This window comes from Lepus europaeus, unplaced genomic scaffold, assembly GCF_033115175.1.
Source record: "Lepus europaeus isolate LE1 unplaced genomic scaffold, mLepTim1.pri SCAFFOLD_3_1, whole genome shotgun sequence".
NCBI lineage: Eukaryota > Metazoa > Chordata > Mammalia > Lagomorpha > Leporidae > Lepus > Lepus europaeus.
In genome coordinates, this window is record NW_026909276.1 from 6165526 (window position 1) to 6187139 (window position 21614).

Here is a 21614-nt window from a genome sequence, read left to right on the forward strand (position 1 = left end):
ACTGTCTGTAACTCTGCCTCTCAAAGAAATAAATAAAATCTTTCAAAAAGTCTGTTAAAGTGAATTACAACCACCATTGTATGTTTTCTTTCACAACTTCAAGTGGACATAGCTCATAAAATAAAATAATTCATAGGTTGATGCCATGGCTCACTTGGCTAATCCTCTGCCTGTGGCACCAGCACCCCAGGTTCTAGTCCCAGTTGGGGTGCCGGGTACTAGTCCTGTTTGTTCCTCTTCCAGTCCAGCTCTCTGCTGGGCCCAGGAGGGCAGTGGAGGATGGCCCAAGTGCTTGGGTCTCTGCACCTGCATGGGATACCTGGAGGAAGTACTCTGCTCCGGGCTTCAGATCAGCAGAGCACTGGCCATAGCAGCCATTAGGGGAGTGAACCAATGGAAGGAAGACCTTTCTCTCTGTCTCTCTCACTGTCTATAACTCTACCTGTCAAACATAAATAAACAAACAAATAAATAAATAAATCATAGTTTCATAAATACTAAAGCTTAGACAATTGGTACCAATGATAGCTTCTTTCATAATCTCTCTTTATAAATAATTAATAAACCAATTATTTTCTTCCTACTCTGCAAAGCCAGTCAACACAATTGATTTCAAATTTAGAATTTTCTTTTCTTTTTTTTTTTTTTTTGACAGGCAGAGTGGATAGTGAGAGAGAGAGACAGAGAGAAAGGTCTTCCTTTTTTTTGCTGTTGGTTCACCCTCCAATGGCCGCTGCGGCAAGTGCATCTTGCTGATCTGAAGCCAGGAGCCAGGTACTTCTGGTCTCCCATGCGGGTGCAAGGCCCAAGGACTTGGGCCATCCTCCACTGCCTTCCCGGGCCATAGCAGAGAGCTAGCCTGGAAGAGGGGCAACTGGGACAGAATCCGGTGCCCCAACCGGGACTAGAACCTGGTGTGCCGGCGCCGCAAGGCAGAGCATTAGCCTGTTAAGCCACGGTGCAGGCCCAAATTTAGAATTTTCAAATCACCCAGAAATGCACAATGTTAATGCTTTTGCAGCTTTATAAGAGCATAAAATAATAACAATTTTTAATTCTTGCACTTTTTAACAGCAGGCAATGTTCAGCCTGAAGCCAGGATCCCAGAACTCCATGCAGGCTTGGGTGAGTTGTTAATTATGAGGACACACAGTATTCAGTGACACCTGTCTTTATAAAGACACATCTCAATACAAAATAAAACTCCCTACTCAGGACTTTTGAGATCCAAGAGAAAACTCAAATATTTTGCAGATGAGTGCAAAGCAGAAATCTGGAGACTTCTGTGAGCCAACAAGTTCCCTGCCTACCTGAGAATCAGCTTGTCACCAGGGAGATCAAGGGAAGAGGACCAAGCAAAGCCACTTGGAACCCATGCCCGGAGTCTTATCTCTTGATAAGAGCATAAAGGCAGCCAAGTCATTGGGCACTGGCAGTTTTGGACCACCTTAATCCTGAAGTGGGTACACAAACTAGTCCAACTCAATTTGGGCTGAGTTATCAGACTGAAAATCTGGACAAAGATTGTCACCCATTAAGGAATCTGGACACAGGAATGGCCAAAAAAGAACCATCAGGAGATGCGCACAATAGGAGTCAGAGTACTAAGTGGGTAATAAATGCACAGATCCTAGACCAAGGCAACAGGCAATGCCAACCTTCTCTTTTGTTGCAAAGTTTTCTTATTTTATCTTAAAGGCCTTGAGAAACAGATCTGTAGACATCTCATGTGTAAGACAAACATGGATCATTCATAATTGGCCTATAAATATTAGCATTCTTACCCTGATCAATAAGCCTCAGGAACTAGCTCAGGGAGGGGCAATTAAAGGGAATCACTTCAGTTTCATTTCTAGGGAAGTATACATCCTCCATGAACTGCTTCTTACAAAATATTTCTCCAATTTTCCAGGAGAAATACATCAACTCTGAAGAGGCTACTTTTTTTTTTTTTTTCCATAGAGTCCAACACCTGTCTTGGGAATCACCTGTGATACCAGGTAGATGGATAAGAAAGCCAATTGGAATCATCAACTAGAAGACAAGATACTTTACCCAAATCACTATATTTCACTCTACAGAAAAACACAAACTGAATCACAAAGAACTCCAGTCAATCAATCCCCTGGTTTAATCAAAGGGCATATTTGCATTACTCCAGATATGCAGGCCTCTCTTTCTGTTGTACCTTCATGTGGACTATCTGCATAGGGATACAGAGTGAGGGGGAGGCTGCAGCAGTAAAAATGGTCAATGTTTCAATTATAAAACTGATTTTTAATTATCTCAAATTCAGTCATAAAAATTCTGCTCTAAGCAAGACACATAAAGCCAAGCTCATCCCTTTCTCAACAAAAATTTAATGCTAACTGCATATTTAGGAGTATACTATTGCATTTAATTCCAGTACTTCTCTACATCTTATTTTTTAAGATTTTATTTATTTGAGAGGATGAATTATAGACAGTGAGAGGAAGAGACAGAGATAAAGTTATACCATCTGCTGGGTCACTCCCCAAATGGCTATAACAGATGGAGCTGCACTGATCTGAAGCCAGGAGCCAGGAGTTTCTTCTCTGTCCCCTCCTTGGGTGCAGGGGCCTAAGCACTTGAGCCATCTTCTACTGTTTTCCCAGGTCATAGTCATAGCTGAGAGCTGGATCAGAAGAGAAGCAGATGGGACTAGAACCGGTGCCCATATAGGATGCCAGTGCCACAGGCAGAGGAATAAACTACAAAGCCACAGTACCAGCCCCTCTACATCTTATAAGCATATCTTATCTGTAAGAAGAAAACTGAAAAGTGAGTCAAGTATATCACAAATTATGTTAGAAATTATCTTTAATTAAAAAAAAAAAAAAAAAGGAAAACCCTATAATAGAAATCCTCACAAATGACCTGTGCCCTATTACTTTATCCTTTGGAATACTTTTCAAGATTTCTTCTGGCCTTCTTACCTTCCCTTGTTCCTCATACCCTTTCAATATCACTGCCCTCTCTGTTCCTGCAGCTCTCTCCCTTTGGAAGCAGTCTTGTAAACTGTCAATCATTATTTCAAAATGTTTTGTAGGAAGGGCCTGAATGGCCTTCTAATGTCCCTTAAATATATATTTCCATAAAATAGATGATAGAGGGGCTGGTACTGTGTCCCAGCAGGGAAGCTGCTGCCTGCACTGCCGCCAACCTATGTGGGCGCTGCTTTGAGTCTCAGCTGCTCCATTTCTGATCCAGCTCTCTTCTAAGGTCTGGGGAAGCAGTAGAAGATGGCCCAAGTCTTGGGCCCCTACACCCATGTGGGATAACTGCAAGAGGCTCTCAGCTCTTGGCTTCAATTCAGGGTAGTTCCAGCCATTGCAGCCATCTGGGAGTAAACCAGAAGATGGAAGGCCTTTCTCCCTCTCTCTCTCTCTCTCTGCCTCTGCTTCTCTAACTCTGCCTTTCAAATAAAAATAATAATAATAAAAACAGACAGTAGAGCATACTGGGAAAGCCATTGCCTGTGATGCTGGTATTCCATATTGTGCATGAATTTATGTCCCAACTGTCTACTACTGATCCAGCTCCTTCATGTGCCTAGGAAAGCTACAAAAGATGGTGCTTGTGCTCCTAATCCCACATGGGAAATTTGGAAGATACTGGCTCCTGACTTTAATCCAGTCCAACTGCAGCTGTTGTGGCCAATAGGGGTGTGAACCAGTGGATAAATGATTTACGTCTCTCTCTCTCTTTGTAACTCTGCCTTTCAAATAAATAAATATTTTTAATTTTTTAAAAAATTTAACAAATGGCCCTATATATTCTGACTCATCTTGACATGTAACAAGAGCCAAGAATGTTGCTGCTGACTTTATGTAGTGCCTCCTCAATCTGTTCTATAAGAAAAAAATATGTATTTCTTTTGCTATCCGAGCACTCGAATCTAAAAGAAACAATACTACCCAGTACAGCTCTGTTTAAGGCTGCTCCTGCACTGAAGAAAAGTAAAGGAGCAAGGGGCCCAAACCCTGTGTGGCAGGCTGGCAGTCTCCTCCTCACTCTGCATCTGAGTTTCTGGTTAGAGATGGAGACAAAGGCAACTCCAGATACTGCAGCGGTACACAAACAGCCTCAATCACAGACACTCCTTGTGTTGTGCAACAGAGGAGAGCACAGAGCACTATGTAAGAGAGGAATACATTGAACGAAAAGGAAAGTATGTGAATGGACATAGCTAAGAATTTCCCCACTCTGCTGATCATGATCTCAAGGATGTCCAGGCCAGAATTCCATTTCACTTTGGAAAGCCCACTCCATAAAGTTTTCTCCACCTAGGTGTATTCTTCTGTGAGGAATCTGTCTTCCTGTGAAGGATGGTACCACCACAGACTGAAAACCAGTCAAAAAGCAGAGTGATGGCTTTAATTCTCAGAGGTGAATGGACAACCACATCTATGAATTCTGCCTTGAAAAATAAGCTTCCTTCTGCTCTATGAATCTGATATAGGTTTGGGCTAAAATGAGAAACACAGAGACCAGTTGGGTCTGTTAGGTGAGAAGAAAGGAAGCTTGATTTCCAGTAGTTACTTTGTAGCATGTTAGTTTTGAGAGGATTTCATTTTCCACTTCTATTTGAAGAAATGGAAAGGTAGAATCTGTGCCAGCCTAACACATGGCAGCTTTAGCCATTGATGACATCACAGCTTGCTACCCAAAAGTGACAGCCAAAATGAACTCAACAAATGAGAACCAAAATAAAACAGGAGTCTAACATAATACCAACATTTGTTCAGCAGATATTACCAAGATCCTGACACACAGCATAAAGGGTGGGGCTGGCTTTGTGGCACAGTGGATTAAGCCACCACCAAATGAAATACTGGGATCCAATATGTGTGTCCACCCTTTAAAAAAGATTTATTTGAAAGTCAGAGTTTTGGGGGCAGGTGATGTGGCACAGCTGGTTGAGACACTGGCCTGCATCCCATATGGTCACTGGTTTGGATCTTGGCTGTTCCACTTCCAATCCAGCTGCCTGCTAATGTGCTTGGGAAAGTGGCACAGTATGGCCCAAGTCCTTGGTCCCCTATATCTATGTGGGAGATCCAGAAGAAGCTACTGGCTCCTGGCTTCAAATCAGCTCAGATCTGGCCACTGTGGCCATTTGGGGAGTGAACCAACAGACTTAAGACCTCTCTATTTGTCTCTATCTCTATCAATAACTCTGTCAAATAAATAAAATAAATCTTTTAAAAATGTCAGAATTATGGAGAGGAAGGAGAGTCAGATGGGATGGCATTGTGGACTAGCAGGTAAAGCTGCTGTCTGCAGTGCTGGCATCTGCTATAAGTACAAGTTCATGTCCTGGCTGCTCCACTTCTGATCCAGTTCTCTGCTAGTAGCCCTGGAAAAGTAGAAGATGGTCCAATACCTGGGTCCTTGACACCCAAGTGGGAGACCTGGATGAAGCTCTTGGTGCCTGGCTTGGGCCTGGCCCAGTCTTGGCCATTGCAGCCATCTAGGGAGTACAGCAGCAGATGGAAAATCTGTTTCTCATTCTCTCCCTTTCTCTATCTCTGCCTTGAAAATAAATAAATAAATGCTAAAAAAGAGAGAGATCTCCCATCTGAGATGGCTGCAATGGCCAGGGCTGAACCACACAGAAACCAGGAGCCAGGCATTTCATCTGGGTCTCACACATGGGTTATAATGGCCCAAACAGTTGAGTCATCCGCTGCTGCTTTTCTCAGGCCATCAGCAGGGAGCTAGGTTAGAAGTGGAGCAACTGGGACATGAACTGCTGCTCATCTGGGAAGCTGGCATTGCAGATGGTGGCTTTTCCCATTGTGCCACAATGCCAGCCCCATGAGTGCCAGTTTGAGTCACAGCTGTTCCGCTTCTGATCCAGCTCCCTGCTAACACAACTGGGGAAGCAGAAACAGATGGCACAAGTACTTGGGTCCTTGCACCAACATGGGACACTGAGTTGGACTTCCAGGCTGGGCCAGGATTATTCATTGCAGGCTCTTGAGTGAACCAGCAGATGCAAGATCCTCATCCTACTGTCTCTGCCTCTTTCTCTGTAACTCTGCTTTAAAATAAAAATTTTTAAATCTTAATAAAATAAAGAGAAAGGGTGAGAGAGTAGCCACAGTAAAGTAACAGAGCAAAGCTACGGTTGTGCTGTCCCTCAGCAGCCTTCTGCCTTAAGTGGGAAGTCTCTGGCTTACAGACACTGACATAAGACACATTCAAAACACATTTCAAAACAAGAGATGAGAGGTTTACAAGGCATATTGATTTTATGATGACTTTCATCCATTAGGTACACTGGGTTTAGGTATATGCCTTTTGTGCAGCCAAGTTAACCCAGGGTCTAATTCAAAGAGATATACTGAGGAAGATGTGCTGACAGGGGAGACAATGTCCTATTGCTCTTATAGCATCATAAAGGGAAGGAAAAGGGCTACTCATGTCCATGGTTATAAGGAGGACAGAAGCACAAACATTTCAGAAGGGGGGAGCAAATTTCAAATATAGTTATTTTAAGAAAATAAAAGGAAGTAAATTTCAGAATATAACGTGGGGTAGAAACACACCATCAGTTCATCAATTCTCACAGGGATCCAGGAAAACTGCCCTGTCTACCCATAAACCAAATGTTTCAAAACACATTTTCTGATTAAATTCAGAAGATTACAGGAATCAGCACTCTGGGTGTTCAAATGCCAAATTAAGTTTTAGTTTCCACTATGGGCAGATGTAGCCGAATCACTCAGAACATGAGAAAAACTTTTCGATAAGAAACATGAAATATTCAGTCACACAGAATAACTGTGCTTAGTGCTCAAAGTGAACCCCAGGATAAGCACCCAGAAAACCTGTTAGGTCTTGGGGCCAGCTCCATGGTGTAGCATGTAAAAATTTATTTATTTATTTAAAAGGCAGAGTTACAGAGAGACAGGGCACAAAGAGAAGTCTTCCATGCACTGATTCACTCTGAAAATGGCTGCAATGGCCAGAACTGGATCTATCTGAAGCCAGGAGCCAGAAGCTTCTGTTAGGTCTCCCATGCAGTGCAGAACTCAAGAACTTGGGCCATCTTCCACTGCTTTCCCAGGAGACAGCAGGAAGCTGGATCTCAAACCAGCACCCATACGGGATGCCAGCACTGCAGGTGGTAGCCTCACCTGCCATGCCACAGTGCCAGCCCTCAAAATAAACCTATTTTAAAAAGCATTTTAAATGAGGGATGGGAGAGAGTTTGTTTATCCAAAGCAAGGATAACATAACATAACATAACTACTACACAGAAGAAGCTCCTGGCTCCTGGCTTTGGATCGGCACAGCTCCGACCACTGTAGCCAACTGGGGAGTGAACCAGCAAATGAAGACTTATCTCTCTCTGCCTCTCCTCCTCTCTGTGTTCAACTCTGACTTTCAAGTAAAATAAATAAATCTTTTAAAAAAATAAGGTAACTACTAGTACTCATTAACTTAAAAAATATAGAAATGTAATGAAACTCAAAATATAACCAAAATCATCATCTACTACAAATTACATTTTTTTTTTTTTGACAGGCAGAGTGGACAGTGGGAGAGAGAGACAGAGAGAACCGTCTTCCTTTTGCCATTGGTTCACCCTCCAATGGCCGCCGCGGCCGGTGCGCTGCGCTGATCCAAAGGCAGGAGCCAGGTGCTTCTCCTGGTCTCCCATGCGGTGCAGAGCCCAAGCACTTGGGCCATCCTCCACTGCACTCCCTGGCCACAGCAGAGAGCTGGCCTGGAAGAGGGGCAACCAGGACAGAATCCAGTGCCCCGACCAGGACTAGAACCCGGTGTGCTAGTGCTGCAAGGCAGAGGATTAGCCTGTTGAGCCATGGTGCCGGCCCAGAAATTATAATCTTTGAGAGTCATATTAGACAAAATTTAACCCCTCCCCCCCTTTGAAAAATGCACATGGGACTGGTGTAGTAGGTTAAGCAGACCCTGGCAGTGCCAGCACCCCACATGGGCACTGGTTCAAGACCTGGCTACTTCATTTCCAATATAGCTCCCTAATTCACCTGGGAAAGCAAAGGATGATGGTCCAAGTGTTTGGGCCCCTGAAATCAAGTGTGAGAACCAGAAGAAGCTCCTAGCTTCTCATTTTAGCCTGGCCCAGCCCAAGTCATTGTGGCCATTTGAGGAGTGAACCAACGGATGGAAGACCTCTCTCTGTCTCTCCATCTCTCTGTAAATCTGCTGTTCAAGTAAATAAAATGAATAGAAAAAAAAAAACTATACAATGTTGTATTTTGGTTATTCCCTCATACAAAGAAAGCTCAGATGAACTGTAGATGAATCCTCCTGGCTTGATGCAATTCAGAAGGAGGATTGCTTTCTGCCACCCTGTGCTAGACATCAATGAGTTATTAATGGGAAGATGAAAGGACACATCAGACTGCTTCCTCACATGGCACCTTTTCTTAAATACATCACTGCTACATTATCAGATTATGTCTCTCATATGAAACATGTCTCTCCTAAAAATTTTAAAGAACTTGCCAGAAACTTATAGCAGAGCAGGGAATGATGTGCCAAGAACAGTGAGTTAGCCTGAGTAGTTTAGGAATCCTGTTCTTGGCTGTTTTCAAGTTCATATTAATGTACACACAACATAGTTGCTGATAGAGTGTCTTACAGTTGTTTCCTGGGTGTGAAGCAACTGTTTTCAGCAGAAATATAACTGCTTGCCCACTTACAAGCACTGTGATAGGGAGTACATGGGAGAAAAGGTCAAAAACGCACTGGGTTTGAGAGGAAGAATGCTGTTACCCTAGCAACCTCTATCCAGGATTCCCTTTCTATTTTTACTTCCTAGGTAACCTTACTATGCTAAATGAGTTTCACAGATTAGTAATCTGGTGACAACAGGACTCTAACAGAATCTATGAATCACTCAGTTAATCAAGTGAAAACGTCATTATACTGAAAGTTAGTCTATAGCAATAGTTTTCAGGGCCACATTGCTCTTTTTTTAAAAGATGTTTTATTTATTTATTTGAGAGGTAGAATTACAGATAGTGAGATGGATAGACAAAGAGAAAGGTCTTCCTTCTGCTGGTTTACTCCCTAGTTGGCCAAAATGGCCAGAAGAACTGCACTGATCAAATGACAGGAGCCAGGAGCTTCTTCTGGGTCTCCAACATGGGTGCAGAGGCCCAGGCACTTAGGCCATCTTCTACTGTGTTCCCAGGCCATAGCAGAGAGCTGTATCAGAGGAGCAGCTGGGACTCAAACAGGTGCCCATATGGGATGCTGGCACCACAGGCAGAGGATTAACATACTGAGCCACAGTGCCAGCCCAAAGCCACATCTTTTACCGTACTGTGTGGGCATCTCTGTGGGGGGAGAGGGGCACATTTTCCCTTTTCTTCCTTACCCCTCTTCACATTAACACCTTGTACAAAGGCTTCCAAAGACCAGTCATTTTGAAAATCTATCACTAACATCCTCCCATGTTGAAAATGCCATGGGGTTAAACACAGAACCCAGAATAAGAAAAGTAACTTGAAGCTGGTGTTGTGGCTGAGCGGGTAAAACCATATGGGTGCCGGTTCAAGACCTGGCTGCTCCACTTTTGATCCAGCTCTCTGCTATGGCCTGGGAAAGCAGTGGAAGATGGCCCAAATGCTTGGTCCCCTGTACCTGTGTGGGAGACCTGGAAGAAGGTCCTGGCTTCAGATCCATGTAGTTCTGGCCATTGTGACCATCTGGGGAGTGAACCAGCAGATGGGAGATCTCTCTCTTTCTCTCTATCTTTGCCTCTCTGTAACTCTGCCTTTTAAATAATTTTTTTTTTTTTTAAAGTAACCGGCCGGCACTGTGTCTCACTTGGTTAATCCTCTGCCTGCAGCGCTGGCATCCCATATGTGCACCGGTTCTGTCCCAGTTGCTCCTCTTCCAGTCCAGCTCTCTGCTGTGGCCCAAGTGCTTGGGCCCCTGTACCCACGTGGGAGACCAGGAGGAAGCACCTGGCTCCTGGCTTCGGATCAGCACAGTGTGCCAACCATAGTGGACATTTGGGGGGTTAACCAATGGAAGGAAGACCTTCCTTTCTGTCTAATTCTGCCTGTCAAATTAAAAAAAAAAAAAAAAAAAAGCAACTGGCCCTCTTAATTAAAACCATATAAATTGTAAGATAATCAGCTTGGTGGAGCATTGAGTGACTGTAAAGAACTAGACAAGAAAAATTGATACTTTTCTGTATTTATGTTTTCGTAGCTCTCCACTATGAAAATCCAGATTGAAGTAGCTCATTATTAACTCACACGGTAGACTTGCATTAATTTCAGTTCACTTCTCACTTTGCAAAGGGATTGGCAGCAGGTAATAAAAGTTGACATCCCTAATAACATGAGAAGAATGGTTGAAGACAGAAATCGAAAAGCAGGAAAATAAATCAGCCTCAAGCTCCAGATTGAAAAAGAGTCTGTTAATTATACACGGAAGAGAGATCAATCCACAAAGCTACTGCACAAGCTTCATGTGCTGCTGGGAAAGTCAGCCAAACACCCAGAGCCCCAGCTGTCAAGTGTGTCCACGGGATCCAGCATGGGGTCCATGAGAGCCAGATCCTACTCTGATCTTCCATCTCCACCTCTCCGGAGCCTCGGGCTCCGGCTGAGGGCCACCAAGCCCCACCCAGCTGGAACTACCAGGGGATATAGCCTTAGGCCCAGCCACAAGGCATTCTCTGACCCACCCAAAGTGAGAACTGGGCTTATTTAAATGGGAATCCTTCCTTTGCGTGCTCTCAACTGCCCTGCTTGTGCCGTACCTCGTCCAGTGTACTTTAAGGAGAATTTGAGCGAGGCAGCCTGTGGGACCGGCCGAGAATTGGGAGACTGGGAAGCAGCGGTGGGAGACACAACACCTGGGCCCCAGCCTTGACTCTGCCGGAGAAGCTCCCAGGATCACTGAGAAGCAAGTGATCGAGGTCTGGGAGCCGCCACCCGCCATCGCACCCACCGCTCTCCCACACACGCATAGATGCCCCCTCCTGGTCTCCATACTTGCCGTGGAAAATCTCGGGAGCAGGTCCCCTTTCTTCAGGACACACGGGGAGCAGAGCGGAGAGGGTGGGACAGAAGTCACTGGAACTTGGGACCCACGGTGGCAGATGCAGAGGCACAGAAGCGGCGGGCGGCAGGTCTGGGGCTGCGCTCCCGAACCGCCTGCAACTGCACTTGCAGAGCAAGACTCCCCAGTGAATGCGGGAGAAGGAGCAGCGCGGCCTCTTGAACTTCTGTTCCTAACGCCGAGCCACATGGAAAGGCACGCGCAAGCGCACGTTCTTCCGCATGCACACGCACAGGCGTTCAGAGAGGAAAACGTAAGAGCACCGGGTGACTCTGGGAAATGGAGTCCAGGCCAGGGCATTCCTGGATAGACTTACTGGCCCTCCCCTAGGGCTTCAGTGTGGGGTGGGCGGAGACAGGCTGGGAACCAGAGGGTTGCTTTTGTTTACATCCCTCCTTCCCTTCCTTCCCACCCCAGACCTCAAGGGTCAGCTGCTGTTCTTCCTTTCTTGAACAAAATCTTAAGAAGTGACAGCCACTGCTGCTGAGTCCCAAACCCCGGTTCCCTCACACACGCTGTTTCCCTCAGAAAAATCCTACTGGCTGCTTTATTCCTGGACAGCTTCTCTCAAGTAATGCGTGACAAGGATTTCAATGTAACTCTTAGCACAGGTGTACACAGCATAGTTTAACATCTAGATTTGAGAATACAATTTTTATTTGTGTCTTTTATTTGTGGTTCTTTTCAAAGCATTTTACACCACCCTCTAATTCACCAAGTACAAAAAAAAAAAAAAAAAAAAGAGAGAGAGAGAAAACTGGATACAGGACTAACATTGCCAAGTATCTTCTAGGGGCCAGATTAACAGTAAACACCTTACTTTGTATCAATTATACCTCATTTAATTCTGGAGACAGCATTCTCAATTTACAAAGAGAAAGCTGAGGTGGAAAGAGATTAGAATTGAATTTGCCCATGGAAGTATGGTAAAAAAAAAAAAAAAAAATCTAGGTTAAAGGCCAACCAAAGTGAAATATTGGTTTAAGAAATCTTTTGGGACCACCACAGTGGCATAGTGGGCTAAGCCGCCTCCTTCAGCACCGACATTCTATATGGGAGCTGGTTCAAGTCTCTGCTGCTCCACGTCCAATCCAGCTTTCTGCTCTAGCCTGGGAAAGCAGTAGAAGAAGGCCCAAATGCCTGGGACCCTGCATCCACATCAGAGACCCAGAATTTCCAAGTGGATGGAAGACTTCTCTCTCTGCCTCTGCCTCTCTGTAACTCTGTCTTTCAAATAAAAAAAAAATCTTCTATTAAAAAAAGAAATATTTCTTTTATCTTGCGACTCAGTTTCTAAAACCCCAGATTTCTCATCTCTAAAATAAAAAGTGAGGGAGAGGAAGAGTATCTACAATCCTAATCTTCACTGTAGAGAAACACATAGGATTATAACTTATCTAAAAAAGAAAGGTTCAAAGTTGCTATTGCTGTATGGTTATTTTTCTCATGTTTAATATCAAGATAGCATATAAACATTATGCATTCTTGGGTATATGTGTGGTGCTTGATTTTTAAGATTTTAAGTAGAAATGTAAATGGAAGCAGGATGACATGGAGTTCTGTTTGTGATTATTTCTGTTGATTATAATTCATGGGATTAGAATTGCTGGATTAGGAATGCTTAAATATATCCATTCATTTCACACTAATGTTTATTATGTCAGGCAATATGCTTTGTGTAGACTGCTTTTTCTTGCCAGATTGAAAGTTCATGAGGGCAAGAAACATGTTTGCTTTGACATTAAAACTCAGCATGTTGATAGAGTCATTCTTTTAGTTGAATGAATAAATCAGGCTATAAAAATTAAACAAATACAATTTCTGATCCCAATAACTACCTAGTTGAAGAGACAATGCAATAGATATCTATTTGATAACAGACACAATTAGATGAATGTATAATGTGTTGCTCAGAGACAACTTTGATAATAAAAAAGACATGTTATGATGACACAGGGCTGAAATATATAAACAGAAACCATCCAGGGCCAAGCAGGTTAAATGTTCACCCAAAGGCATTCCATTCACTATTTAGTAAGCATTTACTGAGCATTCTTTTGTGTGGTGTGTTGAAAGAACTACCAGCCACATGATTTTCCTAGATATTGGAATAAGAGAACCTGAGCAATCAGAAAAGGTTGGGATGAACTAAGAGGCTTTTGACACAAAGGTAAGAAAAACAAAAAGCAGAGAGTTCAATTAAAAAGTATATCAATGGTAATTTAGTAGGATCTGAACCAAGGTATGGTGGTAGTAGGAATGAAGAAGAGGCAACAGATTACAGGGAGATCCAAAAGGCAGGAACAACAGAATTTCAATGATAGAAGAAGGCAGGAGGGAACTCATTTGTAAATCTTCATTTGGATTTTATTATCTAATCGACAAGGAGTTCTCAGTACATTCATGTTCATCAGTAATAAAAGGCAACCTCCAACTGACTTATAAACTTTCTCATGGGTAGCTACTATCTATAAGCCTTATGTTGATCATCAAGCCAAATATTTTTGACTGCTACAATCTACAATGGTCCTCATTATGATGCAGTTACTTAGAAACTAGAAGACATAATCCATGTCTATAAGAAAGGTCTAAATAAAAAAGTAAAATTCAGGGGCTGGCACTGTGGCACAGCAAGTTAACACCCAGGCCTGAAGTGCCGGCATCCCATATGGGCTCCTGTTCAAAATCTGGCTGCTCCACTTTCAATCCAGCTCTCTGCTATGGCCTGGGAAAGCAGTAGAGGATACTTGGTCCCCTGCACCCACATGGGAGACCTGGAGGAAGCTCCTGGCTGCTGGCTTCGAATCAGCACACCTCTGGACATTGTGGCCAATTGGAGAGTGAACCATCAGACAGAAGAGCGCTCTCTCTCTCTCTCTCTCTCTCTGCCTCCCCTCTCTCTGTGTAACTCTGATTTTCAAATAAATAAATGAATGAATGAATGAATATTTTTAAAAAAGAGTAGTAATGGCCAATATTTATAAAAAAAAGTTAAGTTAAAAAACCCACAAAATCATATAATTCAAAGCTAAATTTGGAATACCTTGCTAATTCACCATTTATATATTCACCAACCTTAGGTAACTAAAGCACAATTAAGCAGGAAAGAAGTAAAAAAAAAATTCCCTAGAAAGGGGCTGGCACTATGACATGGTGGGTAAAGCTGCCACCTGCAGTGCCAGCATCCCATATGGGCATCAGTTCAAGTCCTGGCTGCTCCACTTCTGACCCAGCTCTCTACTATGGCCTGGGAAAGCAGTAGAAGATGGCCCAAGGCCTTGGGCCCCTGAACCCATATGGGAGACCTGCAAGAGGCTCCTGACTCCTGGCTTCAGATTGACACAGCTCTGGCCATTGCAGCCAATTGGGAATGAACCAATGGATGGAGGACCTTTCCCTCTCTTTCTTCCTCTCCTTCTCTCTCTGTGTAACTATTTCAAATCAATAAATAAATCTTTAAAAAAACAATTTCCTGGAATAGCCAAAATGCACATTATAAAGTCCAAGTAAGGTGTCTAGCCACTGGCTCACCATCCTGACTCATAAAAACTCACTCTGTCCTGGCTACTCTGATATGAGTGGATGGACACAAGGCAGAAAAGAAAGCAATAGGTTTGAGCAGTGAATAAATGGAAAGGGCTCCAACAACAATGCTGCAGAGCTCTGTGGCTCCTAACTGAATGTGATATGCAGGCAGGCATCTCCTTAATTTCTGCCATGCTCTCAGTTGTTCTAGGACCATAGAACTGAGCACAACAATCAGAGCTTTCAAGTCCAACATCCACAATTCACTTAGTGATAGTGGAGCACTGTAGCTTTGCTTTATGAGTACAACTAAACCTCCACACTTTATATGTCATCCTGTTTGGATCCACTGGAACTGGAGAGAATATGGGGTCAGAGGGAGTATAGGAGCATGGTGTGTGAGGGTCTCATGGTGGTGGTAGCTGTGCAGAGGGAGGGGTGGAGGAGGAGGAGAAGAGCAAGAGCCCCTAGCACTGTGGGAATGAGGAGCCAAGGATGAATGGAGATGGGGTGACTTGTCTGTATTATGCCTGGTACTCTCCTGGGTATAATTGGTGCAACACAAATAATGTAAATATCATGATTACCCTAAAGGCAATTTCAGTCCTGGTGGATGGATGACAAGGACATAGATAATTAAAAACAATGTGACAAAAGTTGTAGGTGCACAATACAATCACCTGCATCATTTGTGGATGCCATGCCCATCAGGCAGGAACCACCAGGTTAAGGTCAGATCTCAGGGCTGGAATTGTGGTGTAGAGGGCAAAGCCACTCCCAACAGTGCCAGAATCCCATATGGGCACTGGTTCAATTCCCAGCTGCTCCACTTCTGATCCAGCTCTCTGCTGTGGACTGGGAAAGCAGATGGCACAAGACCTTGGGCCCCTGCACCCTCATGGGAAGACCTGGAGGAATCTCCTGGCTCCTGGGTTCTAAGCAGTGCAGCTCTGGCTATTGCAGCCACCAACTGTGAAGTGAACCAGTGTATGGAAGACCTCTTCTCTCTCTGCCTCTCCTTCTATCTCTGTGTAACTGACTTTCAAATAAATAAATAAATCTTTTTTTAAAAAAAAGAGTCAGATCTCAGAGGTAGCAGAGCCCAGAAATGACAACATTGTATGAAATGAAAATAGGCAGATGGTAGGTAGAAGCTTGGTAACTAAAGCTGGGATCAGCACATGGATCTTGACTGGCAGGCTGTCAAACCAATCATTAACCTGGACTAGGCTGGGATCTCCCAATTTCTATCCTAGTGCCCATGTCTGCAGAGAGGCATAACCAAGAAAGAGAAAATCATCTCTGGTTTTGGCTGAGGGGACTGTGGGAGCTACCCACATTTGAAGCCAGAATCTTCTTTTTAACCCTGAGATTCCCTCTTTCATAGGAAGGCTCTTTTCTGGCCTTGTCTTCTTAGCATAAACCTCTCAAGCCACCAGACCTCCCATAGACTCACATCACAGGGCACATGTGAATGTGAATGGCTGAATGAACAGAATCTTGAGGTATCATGTAAATGGAAGACTCATGAATCTATTCTCACCTTATGGGTGTACATGAAGGGGAGAAAACTGAGGCAGAGGACTTTGATCATGCTCAACCATAGAGTCCTCCTTACAAAGCAGAAAAAAAATTTAAAAATTAAAAAAAAATCCTGTTCACACTTCAGAAGTGCCCAGCCACCCACCTCCTGAGTACAGGCTCTAACAATGACAAATCCCCTAAGACCAAAGTTGGGCAGGCACTGTCTTGACTGTGTAGAAAACATTTGGGGAGGAAAAGCCCTGCCCCTCTAGAGCCCATTGGTCAAAGGAACCAGCAGAAGACTCAGAGGCTTGCCACATCACACATCTGCCCACAGAGAAGGATGGTCACAGATGTGCTGTGAGCTGTGGCCTCGTGGTACTGGCTGCCGTTGTTGACACATCAGGGATGACTGGTGGCAGTGGTTTGAGCTAATCCTGCCTCTGCCTGGCCAGCGCTGCAGTATGCATGGAGCGAGTCTGCTCCTGGAGTACCTGATGAGGCCAAGGCATGTGTGTAGACCTAGAGTCAGAGGAAGTATGAAGCACTGGCCTCAAGGTTGGAAAGTTGCCAAAGCAACAATATTTTCAGAAGGTGATGTGGCAGGGGTAGCCCTGCAAGGCAGCGTGGCCTCCTGACTACATGTCCTTCCCCTTATGCTCCTCTGAACTTAGATGAGCCTGAGTTGAATGCAACAACCTGGGTGGGTGATGCTGAGAGACCACCAGATGAGATTCTGGTTAATGTATGCAGGTTGTGGGTCATAATGACCACCAAATGTGCAATGTTGGGTACTGTCCCATGTGTTCACTCACATGCCTGATTCTGAATTGGTGGTAGTAATGATGTTGGAACTTGTGAATAAAGGGCCTAATGTGGCTAATATTCTGCTTGTCTTTCCTACAAATGGCCCAACAAATGATATTTGCTTAAAACAAATATAGGCATGCACATAGCTTGAGACTTGACTGAGAGTTCTTGCAAAATGTAAGTACTCCTTGCTGACTTGAAAGATGCTAAATGTGTGGCTCCATATTGGGGATTTGGAGTTCTGTCATTAGAGCTGGATTTTGCCTTTGGTGGTGCACATCATTTTCTCTACTAGGTCTCTGACAACTCCTATGGCATCTACCCTTGCTAGATATTTCCTCAGGTCCCAGCTGAAAGGCAGCAAAACATGAATCCTATTATCGAAAGATTGACATCTGTGGTCTCTTTGTGTGAGACCCTCAGCTGTCGGGATGGAAGAGCAACAGCATCTCTCCACAAGAAACACTGGAGACAGGCCTGATGAGCCTGTCTGTTTATTAGCAATCAGGCTCAGAATTTATAGGGTAAGAGGGGTAGAAAAAACCTTGGGTGGCAACAGCAAGTCTATAGAGCAGAAGGGGCAACATGCCAAAAGGCCTCTAACTAATTGACTTATAGGTCACGTAGGACACATAGGCCCCTGGGTCCTTTGTGCAACCAGCCCACATCTGGGAGTTGCTTATCAGCTCTCTGTTTATGAATCACAAAAGTACAGCCACAAGGCTTCCAACAGGAAGAGGAGATGGAGGAAATGGGTCTGGAGCTCCTGCCACCTGCCAGCAGCCAGGCTGTGGGGTCCCTCCTGGGATAGCGCACCATGCCCTCTCAACCTCCCATATGGGCAGGGCAGGCAGTCCCATGGGATCACCCACAGAAATCTATCCAAACTGCAAAAGATTGTGATTGGCTAAATTTTTATTATAGAATGTATATCAGAAATTTCCCACCAAAATCTGCTTTATTCTGACTTTGTCATACACAGTGATGGAGAAAGGACAAAAACCCTTATGTCCATGTTGATCTCCTACCTACACAACAAGCATTCCCCCGTTTCTCTGACTTGCTAATACAGCCTCTCCCCCCACCAACCCGCATTGACCAGCCTTGCCCTGCCTCAACTTTTGGGCACAACACTATGTGAAAACTCTGCTATCAGCCTGAGATCTCCCCCACTCCTCCCAAGCTGTCTCCCTCTATCTCAGCACTCAGCCTCAGAGTCCAGCCTCAGCCCAAACCCTTCCCAGCTCACACTGTGACCTCAAAGGACCTTTAAATCTAGCCCAAGCACTGCTCTATCTCAGCAGCCCTGCTTTCGCTCTGACCTCCAAGCTCCTTCTTACCACTTTGTGCTATATAAAGCACTAGCCTGTAAGACAGGGGGTTCTCTCTTTGCTGTGTTTGCTGGGAACTCTCTGCCATGCATTCACCTTGGAGTGAATCAACCTTCTGAATAAACATGGACTGCCTGTGGCTCCATGCCCTGTCTCCTCTTTCTTGGCACACAGCTTGTCTTGTTTTGTTTTATGGACTCGTGCATGGAGATTTAAGATTACTACCGCAATCCCCGACCATTTAAAAGCTAATTTATAAATATGGACTTAGAATGTGGCTCCATTAATGTGTGTCTGTGATCTTAGAAGTTCTTTTGGCTGCTTTTATTGGGAGGTGGCTGTCAGGAAATAAACTGCTAGGAAGAGATTGATGAAATTTCCTTTGAATTCTGTGGTGCTTCACTGAAACTTGGAACACTTTGGTGATCTAAGATTAAAAGCTCATTAACAATTCTTACTCAAAGATGCTAAAAATAATCAGCTATCTAGATCATAGACCTTGGCTAAATGTTCTCTCCAACTTGAAATTTCTTTTCTTTTCTTTTTTATTTGACAGGTAGAGTTATAGACAGTGAGAGAGACAGAGAGAAAGGTCTTCCTTCTGTTGGTTCACTCCCCAAATGGCCACAATGGCTGGAGCTGCACCATTCTGAAGCCAGGAGCCAGGTGCTTCTTCCTGGTCTCCCATGCGGGTTCAGGGGCCCAAGCACTTGGGCCATCCTCTACTGCCCTCCCAGGCCACAGCAGAGCTGGACTGAAAGGGGAGCAGCTGGGGCTAGAACCTGGTGCCCATAGGGGATGCCACCACCACAGACAGTGGATTAATCAAGTGAGCCACGGCGCCGGCCCATCCAACTTGAAATTTTTAAAGACTTCACTTAAATGTATTTGGCATTGATGTTTTCAGAAAGGAAATACAAAGAGCTACCCTTTTTCTTTGACTTAGCTGAACTTAGTTGTGGGAAGGAAGGGGAATGTGGAACCCAGCGACTGGTGATGTCTGGAGACCTAAGCTCCTAATGGCTACTCCTATGATTTCCTACAGCTTTTATAACTGAGTGAAATCAGGTGAGAAACTCTAGTGTGCAAGCAAAGCACTCTGACAATCAATATGTTGTCCACAGTAGAGACTAGTACCTGAGGAATCAATATAGTCATTTCTCAGCATGGTGATTGCCTTAGAGCCATGAGCTTCAGCCCCCTGGGTGTAAGAAATTCCCAATTTTTGGTCCCCCAAATCCAGAGAGGATTCCATACAGCTCACGACAAGAGAAGTTTTGACCAAACATGTGAAGCCCTTTTTGCATTCTTGGTAGGATTTCTCAGGATCAAGGTTCTAAGCATTTTGACCTTGATATTTCTAGCTGGACCTTTGGATATGTCAAAGGATATGCATCTCATCTTATAGAGGTAATAGCTACTTTGTCTCTTTGGATTTTATATAAAGTTCTGTTGTACAAAATCATGCTAAATGTTGTTATACTAACATGGATATGTTATTGATATAAATGTCATAGAAATTATATAAAAGTGGGCTGGCACTGTGGCATAGCAGGTGAAGCCACTGCCTGCAGTGCCAGCATCCCATATGGGCACAGGTTTGAGTCCCAGCTGCTCCAGTTCTGATCCATCTCTCTGCTATTGCCTGGGAAAGCAGTAGAAGATGATCCACTCATCTTGCCATGAGACCTCTCTGGGACACATATATGTGAATAATCATGACATTCAACAAGTGTGTACTAGCAGGCTGGGTCCAACAAATGTCCCTTTAGCAGGAGTAGGGAACATCCATAGTGTAGGCCATAAAAAGCCCATGAAATCACTTGGTCTGACAGTGCTAAGGCAACTGCAAATGGGATTTGAAATTCAATAAACCTATAGTAGGCTAAATCTTTTTTTAAAGATTTATTTATTTGAAAGGCAGAAGGAGGGAGAGAGAGAGAGACAGAGAAAGAGGGAGAGAGAGAGAGAGAGAGAGAGAGAGAGAGAGAGAGAGAGAGAGGTCTTCCATCCACTGTTTTACTCCCCACATGGCCACAATGGTAGGAGCTGGGCCAATCCAATGTCAGAAGCCAGGAGCTTCTTTTGGGTCTCCTGAGCAGGTGCAGGGGCCCAGGGATTTGGATCATCTTTTACTGCTTTCCCAGGTCATAGCAGAGAGCTGAGTCAGACGTGTAGCAGCCAAGACTTGAACCAGTGACCATATGGGATGTTAGCACTTCAGACAGTGGCTTTACCCACTACACCACAGTGCTGGCCCCTGGGCTAAATCTTACATTGATAATTTGGTATGGCCTGTGAATAATGGTATAGATATACAGATGGCCCTTGGAAGAAACGTCCTTTGCTTTAGAAACTACAAACCAGAAACAATCATGGGTGGAAACAGTTTCACAGACAAGAATCACATGCTGACTATGCAGCAGTAACTCCCCAGGAAACTTTGGAAGGAGTAGCATTGCTACAAGGTATCTTAGCACAGAATGCTAAACTCAAAGCCCTCACCCATGCCTATGTCTAGGAGAAAGTAAGAGTCACAATTCTCACTGACTTGAGTTAGGAAAGAGGGATGTTGATGGTCTGAATATTGATTAAAGACATATTTTGCACCTTCCCTGGGTTCAAGAAAGATGGGAAAGGTATACAGAAATCTGTGTTACCCAAACTTTCTTTGTAGCTAGTCCATATCTCTGTTCCACTCATATGAAAACTAGCTATTCATCTTTGTTCTACATATAAGACTGGAGAGTGTGATTTTGCACATTAAACACTGGCAAAGTGTTTTCAACATGTCTTAAAATGCTATGTCTAGACCAATTCTAAGGTTTTTTTTTATATAAAGATTTATTCATTTACATGCAAAACAGAGTTACAGAGGGAGAGAGAGAGAGAGAGAGGCAGAAATATCTTCCACCTGCTGGTTTATTCCCCAAATGACTGCAACAGCCAGAGCTTGGCTGATCTGAAGTCAGGAGCCTGGAGTTTCTTCCAAGTCTTCCAAGTGGGTGCAGGGGCCCAAGCACTTAGGCCAACCTCTGCTGTTTCCCAGGTATCTGAGCATGGAGATGGATCAGATGTGGGGCAACTGAAACTTGAACCTGTGCCCATCTAGGACACAAGCTAGTGAAGCAGGTGGTGGCTTTACCCTCCACACGATAGTGCCAGCCCCATCCACACTAAGCCTGAATTCATAACTCTACTGCTGGTTTGGACTGGACGTTTTCTGGCAGAAAGATTATGAATGTCTCTGGCTTTCATTATAGGTATAGAAATAGTAGTGTGTTCTTAGTTTCATTGATATAGAATGGTGATGCAACTGCAGGA

At 44.2% G+C, this 21614-nt stretch overlaps 1 protein-coding gene across 2 annotated transcripts in view; it reads right to left on the bottom strand.

Annotated features, from left to right (window-relative positions):
• LOC133755042 (zinc finger protein 271-like) overlaps positions 1 to 11282 on the bottom strand; it is a 50365-nt gene extending 39083 nt beyond the window's left edge. Inside the window, exon 1 of one of the 2 annotated variants that reach the window (XM_062185358.1) lies at positions 11038 to 11282. The gene's annotated coding sequence lies outside the window, so the exon portion shown is untranslated. Of the gene's footprint in view, positions 1 to 11033 lie in introns of both variants that reach the window. The other variant, XM_062185357.1, reaches the window with a different exon arrangement.
• Between the last annotated feature and the right edge of the window lie 10332 nt (positions 11283 to 21614).